The sequence below is a fragment of the Lonchura striata genome, chromosome 2 (assembly GCF_046129695.1).
Source record: "Lonchura striata isolate bLonStr1 chromosome 2, bLonStr1.mat, whole genome shotgun sequence".
Lineage (NCBI taxonomy): Eukaryota > Metazoa > Chordata > Aves > Passeriformes > Estrildidae > Lonchura > Lonchura striata.
The window spans coordinates 44,528,164-44,544,112 of NC_134604.1; the positions used below are offsets into that span (position 1 = coordinate 44,528,164).

Sequence of the window (15,949 nt, forward strand, 5' to 3'; positions counted from 1 at the left end):
CTGAGTGCACATGGTTTTACAGAAGACATTGCTCCTTCTTAAAAGTAAAAAAATCAGGTAGTCAGTGAATGTGGATAATCAGAGAATCCATTCAAATAATGGTCTACCTTGCATAGTTAATAAATCATCCCAAACCATCTTTATATTTCAAAATAGGAATAAAGGTTGATGTACCCTTAGTTTACATTTCATGCATTTTTACAACAATATAAATGAAGAACTCCTGTTCCAATCAGCATTTAATAGGTTTTTATTTCTATGGTGTTCTCACAATTTTATGCTGTAAGATATTGTCTACACAGCAAAATGAGTCTTTTGTACTATGTTTTCATGACATAAATTTCTGTTGATCCTTGCAACCAAAAGTGCATGCTGGCTTTTTTTGTGGGGAGGAAATACTGTCCAGTGATCTGTTTGTTCTCTGAAAATTAAAGTAACTGACAGAGCCCATGCTCTTTATGTGGAATTTAAAAGACACTTAGGAAAGGGAGAAATGTCCTATCAAGCAATGGCAGGTAGGAGATGACTAAACAAAGTCCTTCAAGTATTTTTCTTCACCAGAGACTGTCCTGGGGTGATCTGTAATGTTACTGTATTCCATATCTATCTGCACCCAAAAATTGTTACTGTCTCATCTTAATCATTGGAGTATTTTTGTACATTATATCCTCAGTAAAGGGAGAGCAGATCCTGCTTCTATGCAATTTCTTTCCATCTAGATACAGATCTTTCAGATTCTCATCAGTTGTTAACTCTTCCATACAAACCCAGCTTTGCTTCCACATACACTTTCCCCAAACTACCTCTGTCTGTGGTAGAGAGGCCTTGAGATTTCTCATAGATTCTCATTTCTAGAAGACAAAATGTTTAGGTGCTTCTCAAGCCACTGCAGAGAAAATAGGCTTTGGAAACTATCCAAAAAGTGCTCCATTCAGACTGTATGAAATAAAAACTAACAAGGCAGTTGTGCTTCTCATGACTCACCTGGAATTTCCAGACACCTTCCAGTCATTGTATCCCTGAGCTTACCGTTGCCTGGACACTACTGTTGGATTTGAGCCCATCAAGCCAAAGGAAAACCTGAAATTACATAGTTGTACAGTAGCTGAAGTTTGTGGTGTGCACGTTCCTCAGCATTCCTCCCCAGCCCTCTGTCCTGTTCTTTTAAGGGAATTTAACATCTTACTAGCAAGGTCACACATCATTAATTTTATCAATGCAATCAGTCATTGTAAGATAGTTACATTTTTTCTTCAGGTCTCCAGCCCTGCTTCCAAGCACTTAAACATGCCATAGAAGTTCTGGATAACACTTATCAATAATCAAGATGTTTTGCTTAAATGAATACCTCTCATGGGCAGCTCCCAAAACAAATGCTTTTGTGGAGGAGAGACTCTTGGAGTGTCCTGACCTGAGTACAGGCACATCAGAACTAGACCTGTACTTGGTTAAGATTTTCATTCCATGAAGTTTGCCGAGATACCTGAAATAGCTCACACATTAGTATCTAAGTCTTTAATTGGAAATTAACATCACTTGTCAGTTACTCTAATCAGACATAAAAAAAGAAGCAATGTCTAACCAATCTTGCTTAGTATCTCTTACTATGTCTTCACATTGGTTTATATTTCTTTTTCCTACCAGACTCTGACTGCACCCACAGAACAGTGTGTCTAAATGCTCTTGAGCCAAACCCCAGGCAGTGCTATCCACTGTCCCTTTTGCACCATTTCTGAAATAAGCTCTCTGATGAACTAAAGCTGAGAAAAAGCCAAGTGGTGCTGCTTGAAGCTGAGCCCATAAAGTAGATGATGACTTGGCAGTGTGGGACATCTGGGATCCAACTTGCTTAACCCATGGTCCTTGTGCTCCGTCACCCCTTTATTATCTAGCAATAAAGGCAAAGACCTTAGTTAAGCAAAATCTGAGGTGAATTCCATGGTTCTTTAGGGCTTAGGGATGATGCTGCAGGCAAGCCCTGTGGTTTGGCTTTATCTTTCCTAAAAGCAATACTGACTGTGACAGAACATCCCCTCACAACATCCTCTCCTAAGGAACTTCAGTGTTGTGAACTGCCAGGAGTAAAGCAAACAGCTTGGGACAGAGAGAGAGAAGAATCACAGTTTAGAGGTGATTACTTTACAGGAAGAATGTATTTAGGTAAATGTTACTGAAACAGGTTAAAGATTAAAAAATCCTGGTAATAAGAGCTAAAAATAAAGGATCAGTTTGTACCAACATTTTCAGCTTTTAGTATAAAGTTTGAGCATTAATTCGGCAACCTACTGTGCAGAAGCCTTGTGCTGTTCTCTGAAGTAATGCATTCTGAAAAACTACATTATTGCAAATGCATTTTGGGCAGAACATTGACATTGGTGTTTGTAAACAGCAGTCTACTATAAAAGCAGCTGACATTTGCTTTTTCAGTCGGGCAGTGCTTGTTTCAGCTTTTCTGCTGAAATTACAAATCCACATCACAATGGAGTAGAGAAGATATGAACAAATACTAGAAAAATGACCTCTTGGCATTTGTATCCATTGGAAAAATGTCTTTCTCAGAGAAAAAGTGAAGTTAACTGGTATCACGTCTGGTCGTGATATGAAATCTGTTTCTCCTTCTTGGAAGGGAATAAAAGCCTCTGTTCCACTGAAGTTACAGTGTGGATATGGATCATACTGTGACTTAATAAACTGGAAGTCTAAACGAGAGTGGAAACATGAATAAATATATCACTTACATCTTTCTATTTGTGTTCTATTTGTGCTGCAGAAATGAGATATAAGCAAATTAAATTTCCCTAAGATGGCACATCTAACAAAGTAGTTTCTGTAATTATGAGACATATCTGATATCAGTGCTCTGGGTTTGAGTCTTTATTTTTTTACTTAATATTTTCCACTTCCCATTGTTGCATAGTTTAAAATCCAAAACTATTTTTAACAAAATAAGTTTGTTGGTGGATTTTTTTCTAGACAGCAGTGCGAGTCCTAAATTGTAACAAACCATTTCAATCATCTCAGTGTAAAGGAAAGGAGAATCTGGGTCTTTATATGATTTTGTTTTGGTTTTTAGGCTTGCCTCACTATCTTAATCAGTTTATTATGCTAACACACCTATGCATTGCATAACGCATAAGTAGATCATGCACACTAAGAGCCCCTTGGCTATGTCAAAACACAGAAACTGATGCCCTATCAGCACACAGCTGTCCTACCAGTGCAATTAAAACCAGTTTTAAATCAATTTATTTAGGTCTGTGAAAACCACTGTGGGTGCAAGCTGCCATGTGACACACATCTCATTATAATTATCTCTTATCTGTTCACCTTAATTCTGTCATTTACACACAAGGTCTCGTAAAGCACTGACAATACACAAGGTATTGTGTTAAGGCAGACATTATGTACAGAAAGATAAACACAAACCTCTGAGCCTCTGCTTCTCCTCAGGATATGCAACAATTACTTAAAGCAAAAGTGTCCTGTCATCATTCAGTTCCAAATTACCAGTTTTACTTTATGTAAAACATGGAAGTCAGCTTGTGGGCTCCCTCTTTCTCACTGTTCTTCTCAACCACTTTCCTTCTCACTCCTACACTATTTTTTGAGTCTTTGTTCTCATGGTTATAATTTTTTTTTTTTTTTTCATTTCAAAGGCCCTTACTGAATGTGGCTCTCAGCCTGTCCCTCCCCTGCTTCAGTCATTGTTTTCTGGCTTCCTTACAGCATCTGCATTACAGTTGTAGCTGAGGGGTCTTTTCATAGTTTGTTGCTATGAAAGAACTACTTATCTCTTAATTATAGGCATGCTTGAAACTTTTAAAGTTAAATAGTGCTTTAAGAAATTGCATGTCTATAAAACCATTTTAAGGTATGAATATGATTGTATTAAAAATATTTTTACATTTCTGTTGCATTTTACAGTTAGTCTTTATTAGAAATATGAGTATCTCAGTACAGGAGTGATCCAATTGACAATACACCAAGGAGTTTAATGGATTTCTTGCTGGAGGAGGAGGCTGTTACAACATGTTCTCTATATAAAATAAGTAATTTACTTTTATTGCTGGCTGTCACAATGCATTTAACATATAAAATTTATTAAGAAGTCATTATTTTAATATTGGTCTTCCAAGTCTCTCTATGAGGTAACTAGAATTTACTGAAAATGCATTATCATCCACTTAGAAACCACTTCCTTGTTGTAGAGTTGCTCAATTTTTAATGATCTGAAAATGATTTATCATTGCAGATTCAAGAAAAACAGCTGGTGTGTATTAAAGAGTCATGATACCACTCCCATTTATGCATGGCCTTTGTCAATTTTTTTGAATTTTTTTTTTTTTACAAGACATTATTTCCTAATATTGGAAGAGTTAAATAGAAAGAAAGTGCTGCAAAGGACTTAATTTGCAGCCAGTGATGAATTCTTTCTCTTGAAAAAGTACTGTCAGAACCAAAATAAACTTAATTCTAAAATAATTAAGTTCAGACACAGTGGTGTTACAATCTTGCTTAACAAAAACCTATGCCAACAATAAAACCAGTTAAATCCTTAGAGTAATTCAAAAGTATAGATGTGCCTAATGCTTCATCTTCCTTATGTATAATTGAATTGAGGTATACTAATGTTATTGTTTGCATAAGGTGAAGTTAAATAAGGAGGAAGAGGTTTGAGGCAGAAATCAAATCATTATAGAAGAAAATCAGAAATTTAGTAAAAATTCCAGACATCTGGGCAATAATCTAGCTTCCTTCCAGCAATCTGATGTGAGGTAGCCATAATACTTAGTTAAATATGGCAAAAGCATAATATATTTACATAGGACTATGATTTTTCAAGTTATTTAAACACCAAAAATCAAGAGACAAGCATTTTATGCCTAAACCAAAGCAGACATACGTACTAAGATATTTCAAGTAAAAGAACATTTAAGGACTTCATACCATTTTTTAAGTCTCCCTGTAGCACCCACATCAGAAGCCTACACTCCACAGGCTCCCTCTGTAGCTACCAGAGCTGGAAAGGTTCTTCCCCAGAGCAATTTTACAACAGCAAGATGTTAATGGCTCTGCAGAGATCCCAGTTTCTGCCTGCTTACTGCAGAAGCACCTTGAACAACTCGTGCTCCTTCCTGATGCATCTCTGCCAAGAGACCAAAGACAGGTGGAACAAATCTCGCCACTGAGAGTCTGCCATAAGAATCAGGTGTGGCTGAAATCAACAGAGAAACTAAGATTGAGCTGGAAAAAAAAAACAAAAAACAAAACAAAACAAAACAAAAAAAACCCAAACCTGTGGTTTAGTAAGAGCAGAACCCCCACATATCTCTAAGTCAATAACATCAAGTGGTTAGCACTGCAGAGATTGTGGATTTAGGAATCTAATTTTGTCCACTTTGACTTGCTTTGCTGAATACATTTAGTGAATGCAAATATTCTTAATGCTTTCATTCAGTGGCAGTTTTGTGCATCCAGAATGAATGCCACAGAGAATTCCCCATACAGTAAAATGATGCTTACAGTACCTAGCCTGATTTTGATGACAGTGTCTGCTGCAACACCAAGCAACACTGTCTGCAAGTGGAAAGATAATGATCTGTAATGCTTGCATCCTACAGAGAAATTAGGTCAGAAAGTATTTTACTGTGAATATTCTGCTTCAATTACTTGGCAGTACTTGCAGAAACAGGCTCTTGATCAGGTTTAAGCCCTTTAGTAGAGAAACTAGAAAACTTGCAAAGCATAGTGAGGTTTCTAGCAGGCAGACAAAGTTACCTAAAGAATACACCATCCACAGTCTCCCAAGAATAAGCAAAGGAAGTCAGCTAGGCCTATAAATATTTTTATAATTATCAAGCAGCTTTCAAGTGGCTTGTAAGAAATGAATTCCAGTCCATCATAATTAACTCTAAAAGACAGCTGCCTTCTGTGTGCTTAGTTTCTTCTGTTCTTCCTTCCCTTTAGTTTTGTTTGTCTTTACTTTGATGTTCAGCTTTGTTTTCCCTTGGATCACAGTTTCAGTTATTTTCAACATCACAGTGCATCCATAACTGTGGGACCCAGAAAAGACTGGGGGCAATCAAAAATAACTGTCTGATTTAAATTACTGTAATGAGCCTTATTTTACAATCCTATGCCGCAGCTATAAAGCAGTGAGACAGCCAGTAGTGGAACCCAACAAGCTACTTTGCATTGCACTCCCTAACTTGTACAGCCCTCACATCCTGAGGGTAAATGCTCCTCATCAGAAGAGGAAGATCTGTTCCTCTTACACCTGCAGGTTCTTTGTTGTAAAGGAATATATGGGCACCCTGCAGAGAAGTGCAAATATACAAAAAAAAAGCTATTTCTAACTCACTGTTGTGGAAAAAACTGTGAACAGATTTTTCCCATTCCAACCTTAGATAATTTTAGAATTTGAAATGGTCTAATAAATCATATTAGTGTGAAATTGAGCACATTTTTAGAATAAATAGTTTATTTTTATATAAGCTAATAGTGAAAAAACTTTTACATAGAAGTATGTATTGGTATAAAGTCCCACATTCACTACATTGAAAGCAGGTTGAAATAAAGCTAATTCTAAGCTAATAAAGGCAATTTCTAAGCTAATTCTTTTCTAGCTCTAAGTAACTACTTGTGACCCTTGAAGAATTCTTTTCCTCCTCCTTTTTAAGTAATAAGAGAGAATATGTATATGATTGATGAATTAGAGTCATCTGATGGACAAGCAAGCATGTAGGACAGGTCCTCATTTCTGGAAGAGCGTCCTCTCTAAGTACATGACTGAATTAAAAACAAAAGACATGCACCAAAGGGAAAAAAACAAAAGCAGAAATAACAAAAGACAAAGCAGGAATAACAAAAGTTATTTTGTTATTAGCAGGTTTGTGAATGGCCTTTCACAAGAGCTGGTCCAGAAAACAGACTTGGGTACCATGAGAGAGCAGAAAGGAAATAAAAGGTGAACAGGATACCAGTGAAAGTTTGGAATAGTTCTGTGATCATCCTTGAGGTTGGGATACACACAATTTTGGACTCTCAGCTACGTGGTGTGACTCGTGGGGTGTCCTGTGCAGGGCCAGGAGCTGGACTCAGTGATCCCTGTGGGTTCCTTCCCACTGGCAGCTTTCAAGCAGAACACAGAAAGCCATTCCTGAACAATGAAACTACCCCCATTTTAGATTTCTGAGTCCATGCATCTTTCCACAGTGCTTGTTTTCCCCTCTCCCCGAGCCTGACACTCAGGTGTAAGCTGCAACACAAGCTGAAACTTGTGTCATGGCTTGACAAATCTGCTTCCCACCACCTGGGAATGAGCAGAGAAATCCACCTTTTTCTTTGAGGATCAAGCCAGGAGGAGGGGGTGACTCACAGGGAGCTGGCGCTCCCGCAGCAAGCCCGGTCTGCTCCAGGCCCGGGGTGCCTGGTGGCTGCCAGGGAGTGACTCTCAGTCATTTTAAAAAGATTGTATTTGTTTAGTATAATACTTCTCTTACTGAATAGTTCTAGAGTTTAAAGTTGCATCAAGAACATTCAGGAAGAAGAGCATTGGTGAGTATCCTCCCTGTCAGAATATCCAATTACTTAAAGAAAAAGAGAGGAAAATAATACCTACTGCCAACAAAGTAGATTTTGTCACTGATTTTAATGACAGTTGTAGACATGCAATTGAATATCCCAATAGACCCATTTAAAAGTGGATGTGTATGTCCATTTGCATTTTTATGTAATATCCATCAGTTTGATAAGTAAGCAGAATCTCTGTTTCTTAAATCAGAGATTACCAGATAAAAAATTAATAGGTTGATTTCTGGATAGCCTGTGACCAGTCAGATATGGTAACAGCATGTGTACTGCTTTGACTTCCCTTGTCAGTAATGTGAAAACCTGAAAGATTACTATCATATTCTCACTGCTGATCCAGCCCCGAGAATTTTTAAAGGTATCAGAGAAAGAAAAAACTTTATTTAATTTCAATTTATTAATCCTTCTTATCATGTCGCATATTATCCTGTATTACTTAATTTATCACAGGCAAAAAAACCTCAAACAAACCAAACCCTAACGTTTTTTCATTTTAAAATCAACCTCTTATATTTGGTTAGTGCTATTAGATCAGATAGATGGATAAAATCAGGTAAATAAAAGAGGAGAATGCCTGTACCGATTAAGCCAGGAGATACTGTTCCACAAAACCTGTTGCCTTTTATATAACAAAGAGTTTCAAAATCCTTGATTGAAGAAGAAGACATAAAGCACAAGAGAAAACACACCCTAGATTTGCTGATGAAATTGCAACTTGATTTCTAAGACAAAGACTTTGAAACAGTGATCAAAAGACTGTGAAAGTAATAGAAAGTGTTTGAAAGCAGGCCCAACTATACTCACAAGATAGCTTTTGAAACTACTCAGGCCAGTTGTAAGAGACAATTCTTGCCAGAGGCCTTCATCCCCATCAGTAATCCAAATTAAAATTTATTACAGAAAGCAATTACATGTAATTTAACACTAAATTAAAATGCAAAGCTAAATCCAGACAGGTATTAGTCTGACAATATTGGGAGAATACAAATGTAGATGCAACATTATACAAATAAGGCAGCTGTAACTACAGATCCATGGCATTGTTCCATGGAAAAACAGAGCAGACCCTGTAATAAGCATTGGTTTAACTGAAAACACAGGGGCTGATTTCCCTACTCGGAGTGAATGCTTGATGCTGGGGAAGTGCCAGGAAAGCTGTCACGGCTCTCAGACCTTGAGATATCAGCCAAGGGAACACCTGCTGGCTCCATGACAGGAGCAAGTGTTCCTGTGAAGTGAAACACTAATTTTGTAACTCACTATTTGTTTTCTTTGCTTGCTTTCTTTCCCAAAGGAAAATCTGTCTCAGCAATTAGTGAACTATTGATTTTTCATGAATTCATGATTTTTTTTTTCAAGAAATGGGAGAGGAGAAACTTCATAGGTTTAGATTCAACTTAATATACAATATTTTGTGTGAAAGAGAGCCTTAGCTTAGTTTCAGTCTATCTTCTTTTCAGGCAACCTCTTTTAAGTCTTTGAGCACTGTCAGAATATATTCATTTAATCAGAAAATGCTTATGTCCCATGCAATTGGGGAATATTGAAATCATTTATTAACTTGGCATAATGTAGTAAAGTGATCCACTTCAAATCCAAAATTAATAATTAACGGTTAATTAACACAGTTTTGCAGTAAAAGCCAGACCATAAGGGAGAAGCCCTAGAAAATGTCAGAATTTTTTCTTATTAAATTGAGTTACATAAGTGACCAGTATCATATTTTCTTTTTCTATAGAACTAAGAATTTTTCAGGGACAGACCATTTTGTTCTCAGAAACAAGTAGAAGACCACAATCTGATACAATGCAATTTTCAAGGGCCAATTTGAGTTCAGTGGGTGTTGCCTCTGTTGCCCTGAAAACAACAGCTCATCATCCACATTCATTGGCCTCTTCATATCTGGGCAAAAGTCGTTAAAATTTTACTTGATGGTGTAACTATGAGAAATAAATCCAACTGACAGGAAGCTAAATTTCATCTCCATAGTTTAGCCTGTAATGTATATATATATATATATATACGTATATATATATATATATACGTTATATATATATATATAAGTATATATATATATATATATATAACGTATATATATATACGTATATATATATATACTTCTTATTTGCTTTAGGGTTTTAGCTAGTCTTGACAAATGATGAGGTGGTTCAAGGGAATTGATTGAGGGGACAAATTGTTAAGCTATTAAGTTCTTAGAAATAGGAAAATGCTTAGTTGGATTTAGATGTCCTGTGTCTTAACCCTAAAGATAAGCAAGCTAATTTTTAATTTGTCTATGAACAGTAGGTGCTTTTTCCTTATTTTTTTCATTGGATCAGGTAACCTTCAAGACCTTATATTTTGTTACAAATCTGAATGCACTCAGCAAAAATCCAATGCTGTTTACTCTAATGGCACCAGAGCCTGGCGTTTCTATGTGAACATAATTGTTATTCCCCATCAAAAGTGATTTTTTTAATGGCCTCCTTAACAAGATAATCCATCAAGGAACTGGTGACAACTGCACCCAGTAACCTACTTAACAGATCCAGTTTGACAACAATTACACATTAGTGCATGTCATCAAGGCAGGGTGTAACTTGATATTAAATACAGCAAACACATTTGGCAGTGGACCATAGCTGCTTGAGAAGGCTGAAGGTGGTGACTTCCGAGCAGAAGAATTGTTTTTGGCTTTGGGGTAATACTGACTTGGGACCGGAATGGAGAAAACATCTGCTGCATATGAGGGTAGTTCAATCATCACCATATTCAAGTAAATGGTTGAGTCTGTGGATGGAACTCAGGGCTGTGTGTTCATTAAGGACTTCCTGAAGATTTTATTTCATTAGATTCACAGGATAGGCATATGATGGTAGAGGAGACCTCATTCAAATTTGCATTTTAAGTGATGCCAATTGGCCTGTTCTGAGTTGATGGGTTCAAGTTTTACAGGGAAAAGCCAATTTTTCCATGTTTCTCTCCATTTGAAATAAAAAATCCAATTGATAGTTTGTGTTTCTGTGACTGGAATGGAACTGCAATGAAATAAATATATTTTATATATATATATATATATATATAATACATATGTCTTGCAAAAGAGTAAATAGCAATAGCTTTTAACAGCTCCAGTGAACAATTCACTATACATATAGTATTATTAATATTCAGGAAAAGGTCACAGTTTTTCTGGATCTTTGGGAATATTTTGATTTGAGACAACATTTTATCACAGGGAAATTTGCCATCCCACAGGTAATCAGAATTTGGAAACTATTTCACAAGAAATACTGAAAATTATTCTGCATCTTATCTATGTAATGCCCGTATTTAAGTATTGCCAAATATTTACAATTATTAGAAAGTCATAATCTAAGTGATCTTTAAATGCTTGGTGTTTTTAAAGAGTCAAAAGTTAATTTAATACAAATCAGGTATTTCAAATTCACACCTACATTTCAGGTTCAGTTACAGGAAGTTTGGGATCACTCTGACTCTTGGTTACTTTACAGACACAAATAAATCTTTCAGGGAATAGAAGAAATACCAAGGTCTAAATAATATGGAACAGCTGTAGTGTGAAAAGGCATGCTGGAGTTTGTCAGTGAGGGTTAGTCCACATTTAAAGTTCCTTTGTTCCTAAGGCAGAAGAAAGCAGAATTTATTGGCAGAGAAGCAGCTTCTATCAGTAACATACGTTCTTGAAATTTTCTAAATAACTCACCTTGCCAAAAAACCTAAATAAACTTAAGGACATTTGGCAGAGTTGAATCTCTTCACTACAGAATTTTGCATAAGTGCTTATGACAGAGGTATAATGTCTTCTTGATTCTTCTGGTTTTTATGTTGTAGCAAATAAAATCTTACTGTATAATCCAGGCTCTAAACTTTACTGTTTTGAATTATCTAGTCTTGGAGATCACTATCAGTGTACAGTAACAGCCTGTTCCTGAAATATCCCTTCAAACTTATTTTATTTATAAAGTTCAGTTCATGCTTTGCCTTCACTACAAACATACCAATGTATTTGTAACAGGCATCTTTTTAAAAAAGAGTAACAACTTTTACCTGCAGAGTGGTTTTTGTTTCGTTTGGGATAATATGTTGCTTTTTTTCATGCAATAAATGAAATGAACTGTGCTGACAAAACTACCTTGTTCCTGAGATAAAAGCTGATGGTCCTGAGCAAAAAAACCCCTCGTCATTTGGAAGAAAACTGAGTTTTCATTCTAACCAATTTTCACTCTGAGAGCAGATTTCCATGTTAAAGTTAATAAGACACTCAAATACCTTTCTGCTGCAACAGAAAAATTTGGTGAGAGAAACAAGCAAGATGAAATCAGGTTCTGGACCTGCAGGATATTAATATGGTAGTAATAATTTTGGTTTATCTTGGGTATCAGCCATGGGATGTCAGATCTCTGCAGCTGGAGTGGTGAAACAGCTTGGCTTGGCATTTTGGGAGACAAAGAATAACTGAAAGTGTGGCTGCTGTTGACCCAAAATTAGGCAGAATCATCTGCTAATGGTAAACAACCTCTTTGAGTCATGTAAGCTACAGGGGAAGTTAAATCTGACAAGCACAACTTGATCTGATGGTCTTTCAGACAGGTTCCATCCAGATAAGGTACTTTGTGGGGTTTCAGCAGGCAGGTTATCATGTTTCACATGTCCTATATAGGGTAGGCCCTTCTGGCATTCTGCTGAGCTGTCTTGAGTCTCTCCACACTATATTGCAAACCTGTGGTACAGATGGATCCTGACTGATTTTTTAGTGTTGGGATCTGAGATGGGAATATGTCATGCTCATTCACCAGCAGCCTACAGAGTATGCTGGCATTTAACCATATGTATAACTTACAAATACATTAATGTTCTCATTGGCTGTTTAAAATCAATTCCTTTGATGGTTCATTATTGTAGTCACAATATTTTACAATTATCTCATACCTGTAAAGTATATATGCAGCTTCTTGAAAGAGCAGGTCTTGCACTTTCAGTCCAGGCCTGTAATGCCAAATCGATGTATGTCACTTCTGTCAAATCTTCTGTGTACTGCATGACTAGGATATATTGTGATAATGTATATTAGTAAGGTAAATTATTATACATATTAATAGTATAAAAGTATAATTAATATCAATATATAACTTTATAGCCTTACAAGCCAACACAAAAGTATGTGCAAAACTTTGTCAGTATTATCAAGGGAGACATGATCATAAATAGTGTCAAAAGTGTCGGCACAGAAAGGCTACGTCACCTCATGGAGACACTCAAGAGCTGGGTTCATCCTGCTGCTATGTGACTAGATAAATGCTTGTTGTGTGACTGAAAAACAGTTCATAGAATAATGAACATCTGGAGATCACATGGACCAAGCTTCATCTCCTTGGGGATAGCATTTCAGGATTCTTTTTCCCTTTACCTAACAGGAACTTCCCATGATGCAGCTTGTGTCTGTTTTCTGCTGTGTCCCTCTGAGAAGCCTTCTCTCTCTAAGGCTGATCTAACCCTGCTCACTCCTTGTCCTCACACACCATGTGCCCCATTGCCTTCATCACCTTGGTGGTCCATGTCGGGTGTCAATGTATTTCTGTACAGAGGAGTCCAAAAGTGAACATGGGACTCCAGCTGCAGTCTCACAACTGCCAAGCAGGTGGAAGAAACACCTGCTTTGACCTGCTGGCCACACTCCTGCTAGTACACCTCCTGCTTATCACTGCTCACATGATGAGACTCAATTAAGGAATGTGCTACAGATGTTTAAAATTACTTCAAACAAACATGCAAATAATCCTTTTTCCCTTATTCTCACAACAAAATCCAGAATTAGTGTCGTAACTCTCTGCAGTATAGATTTTCCTATTAACAACACATTGTACTCAAAACTCAAGAGTTAGTACTTATATAGCCTCATTAAAATGCTATACAACTTCTCACAGACAAAAAGATTCTAGCTGTTAAATCCTGTAAACTTAAGCAATATAATAATATAAAATCTTGCACTTCATCACCGCCCTTACAGACAAAATTTTTGCAAAACTGCAGTGCTAAAGGAGCTGATAATATCATAGGTTTATATAATGCTTATTTTCCTTATTAGAGTTTCTTTGCAAGCTTCTCAGACGTGCTCCAACAGGCGATGTATATTTTCCCTGTCAGCCCTCCTCCCTAACTAAATAATTTACTTTGTAATGTAATAAATGTCGGGCGTATGCTTCCCAGCATGGATGCTTGAATCTAACATTCCATCAGACAAGCTTTGATTATAGGGTTTTTAAATTATGAATCTACAAGGCAAGCCTGGCACAATTCTGTCAAGAAACCAGTATACTGATGATCTTGAGGTAAAGGTAAAAAAATACAGTCTAAAATATATATGAAACTGTATCTCCTTTATGTTCAACAGATCAGGATTTACTAGTTCTCATTTCAAGACAAAACTGAGGTTTGAGTATTTCCAAATGTGGGTGTCTAAATATATTAGGACATACATACGACATAAAAGCAGTGTTCACTATATGAAGCTACTGTTAAGGTTGAAGAAATCTGAAAATAAAGAATCTTAGGTAAAGACTGCCTTCCCAACATTTCTGGATGTCAAACCCCTTCTCTGCAGATTCCTGTGTTTGAAAACACTGGCCCTGGGCTGTAGGACATACTATTTCAAAAAAATAAACCTGCCTCTATCATCTCTAGTAAATCCCTGACAAAAACAGGAAAGGTTTTCTGTTTAAAAAGTGAAATTATTATAGCAAAATTTAGTACTGTGGTATGGTAACAGTTTTCCAAAATTACCACCAACAAGAGATTTTTACACCTTTGAGCAGCCACTGTTCAACAACTACCACAGAATAATACAAAGTCCAGTCTATGTATGCCACTTAAAAATTCTATTTAATGTATGTATTACACTTCACATGCAAAACCAGGTTTTACTCAATATTTAGCATTTCCTGTAACACACCAGGCTGATGGGTATAATTTTCTCAGCAAATTGAAACATATCTGACATCTCTTCTAGCCTGGTGGGGCAATTGTTATGATTGTTCTTCATCACAATCTAAATTGCATATAGTAGCACCAATGGAAAGAAGAGAGACTTTGCCTTACCTTCTATTACCTTTGGAAGAGCTATAGTTGTAAACTGAACCAGATTCTCTCAAATATGGACGTGTAGTAAAAGTTCCACCATCTCTCTACTAATTTGTAAATTACAGCAAGAAGATGAGCGCAGTCATATTTTTCAGGATATTTCTTGCCTGTGAGCTATAAAAGCATCCATAAGGCACTCTGTTGACAAACTAGTCTTTGCTTTGAAGTGATGCCTATTACAAAAGCAAGGACTTTTTTGGCAGAAAAGAATTAAGAATAGTTTTTTTCCCTTTTTATGAGGGAAGAAAGAAGGGATAAAATATTCACATTTATTTATAGTCATAATTTAAATTTTATCAATTTTATCTGATTCTTGTTTCAGTTTGAAAGACTTCTGTTTTAAGCTAGACAAGTTTTCCTACATAGGTATTTCCAAAGTACTATGAAGTATGTGTCATAACTCCCCCCCCCCCCCCCCCCCCCGCCCCATTCTCTCCCATTTTTAAAAACACAAATGAATCACTTTTGGACTCTTGATTTGAAATATGTGAAAAACTTTGTTGTTCAACCATCTTTTATGCTTACTTGCCTTTGCTGAGCACACCAGCTCCATAAACACTGGTGAATATAAAAAGCACATGGCATAATGGGTAGTTTCCCAAAATAAGATCATGTAATACAGTAAAAATGACTGTATACATTGAACAAAAGGGGAGCACATACTCGGTCTTAAGTGTCAACTTCAGCAATGGAACCCTGTTCCTGAGCTTTGATGTACAAAATTTTGTGTCAGATGAATTGAACATGTATTTATAGCCTGAAGTTCTAGGACTTGTTTTCATGTTAAATAAGAATACATCCACTATAAATGAGTGTTAGAACCCGAGCAAAGAAGATTATGAGTAGAGCAACATGATACAGGTATTTTTCTTAACCAGCATAATGTAACAAATGACTGGTGGACAGCTGCATTGTCCTCTTTAGAAAGCCAAAGTTCTTCCCATATTTAGCATACTGTCTTTCCTCCTGTTCTAATGCAGAAATTTTATGTAATTTGCAGTGTAGAACCAAGAATGAAGCCTGCATGACATGTAGAGCACTGAATTTTGTGCACTGAATCAGTAAGACAAATCCACTGTCTTGAAGACATCTCCATTCTTTTTAGTGTAGGGAGAATTTAGTATTCATGACAGTTTTTATCTGACTGTAGTGAGTCAGGAGCTGCTCAGGAAAGCTGCATTAGCCAAGATGAAAACAC

At 36.6% G+C, this 15,949-nt stretch overlaps 1 long non-coding RNA gene across 1 annotated transcript; it reads right to left on the minus strand.

The window, feature by feature from the left end:
• Nucleotides 1-232: 232 nt before the first annotated feature.
• LOC116183716 (uncharacterized) lies at nt 233-15,141 on the minus strand. Its single transcript, XR_004148395.2, has 2 exons — nt 12,544-15,141; nt 233-5,146 (listed from the first exon to the last, which is right to left on the minus strand). It is a non-coding gene; the product is annotated as an uncharacterized LOC116183716 (long non-coding RNA).
• Between the last annotated feature and the right edge of the window lie 808 nt (nt 15,142-15,949).